The sequence below is a fragment of the Eschrichtius robustus genome, chromosome 11, assembly GCF_028021215.1.
Source record: "Eschrichtius robustus isolate mEscRob2 chromosome 11, mEscRob2.pri, whole genome shotgun sequence".
In the NCBI taxonomy this organism is placed as follows: domain Eukaryota; kingdom Metazoa; phylum Chordata; class Mammalia; order Artiodactyla; family Eschrichtiidae; genus Eschrichtius; species Eschrichtius robustus.
This window is the reverse complement of record NC_090834.1, coordinates 74,664,860-74,666,307: the sequence shown is the minus strand read 5'-3', so window position 1 is coordinate 74,666,307 and position 1,448 is coordinate 74,664,860. Positions and strand designations below refer to the sequence as shown.

At 38.4% G+C, this 1,448-nt stretch overlaps 1 non-coding gene across 1 annotated transcript; it reads left to right on the top strand.

Moving 5' to 3' along the window:
• The first annotated feature begins 416 nt into the window (after window positions 1-416).
• On the top strand, window positions 417-523 carry LOC137772754 (U6 spliceosomal RNA). Its single transcript, XR_011075557.1, has one exon. It is a non-coding gene; the product is annotated as a U6 spliceosomal RNA (small nuclear RNA).
• Window positions 524-1,448: the final 925 nt, after the last annotated feature.

Genomic DNA, 1,448 nt, shown 5'->3' with positions numbered 1-1,448 from the left:
AGGGTGCTGGGGGGGAGAATAATGAGATGAGGTAGGTAGGGGACAAACATCAGCTTTAGAGAGAACGGGGGTCAGAAAGCCTCTCTGAGGAGCCATCAAGAAGGAGCTTGAGAAAAAGTAAAGGTGGGAGGGGTTTAAAGCATGAATTGAAGGACAGATGTTAGAATCAGTGAAGTACAAGGAAAGAAACAAACATGAACTCCAAGGTAAAACTTGTGTTAAAGCAAATATCTAGCTCAAAATCTTTTGTTTGTTATTCCAAATATTTGAGCATTACTTCATATAAAAACATACACACGCAAATACGTTCTGAAACATGTAAATAGTTTATATGTTCCCAAAAGGTTTCGAAGCAACTTATAGAAATATAACAGGAAATAATTCAGAAATTGGGATGAAGGTGAAAAGTAAAGACAGTGCTCCCTTCGACAGCACATATACTAAAATTGGAACGATACAGAGAAGATTAGCATGGCCCCTGCGCAAGGATGACACGCAAATTCATGAAGCGTTCCATATTTTTAAGCAGCCGCATAGCACAGAGAGATCAGCTCGGTGCTTTGTGTCCACCTAGAGGGGTGGGATAGGGAGGGTGGGAGGGAGACGCAAGAGGGAGGGGATATGGAGATATATGTATGCGTATAGCTTATTCACTTTGTTATACAGCAGCAACTAACACAACAATGTAAAGCAATTATACTCCAATAAAGATGTTAAAAAAAAAAAAGTAAAGACTAACAGGAGAAGGAAAATGAAGTCAATTGTTAGGACTGACATACAAAAGTGCATATTATACAGTTCTACACAGTAACTAGATCTGGGCTGTATATTTGATTCTGAGCTTCCAGGAACAGAGCAATAGGGAAATATGAACAATTATGAAATTCAATGTGCCCATAATTAAAAAAAAACGAAGTAGTTCTTAAGAGAAATATAGCTTCCTGGTATTAGGATCTGAGAGAAATATTCCTTCATCATGAGTCACTCTGTGACATAATGGTCAAAGTCCTCAACAATATCCCTGCAGTAAACACAACAGCAAGATTCCCAGGGCCATCTCTCAGAACTAGCTTCAATGCATAAAACCAAAGTGCGGCTCAGTAAAAGAAGTTCTATAAGGGACCAGAGGCAATCCAGCTACACAGCTTATACTGGCAGCTGTGAATCAGGGATAACATTTAGAATGTCTAGAGAAATGGGTGGATTACTTATCCTTCAGGTAATCCTCAATGAATATTACTTCTTTCACCTGAGCTTTTGATGAATAATTTGTAGTAGAGAATTGAAGTCATTTCTCTGGCAAGAAACTAGAGTGGAAATGATCTTGCTGCTAATTAGTAATTGTTTTGAAAATCAATGGCACTGAAGATAGGACTAACAATCTTTTAGAGAAGTAAGGGGTCTAACAGTGTGATAGCTTGAAAAAGGCTATCCTATTGCCATTTGGA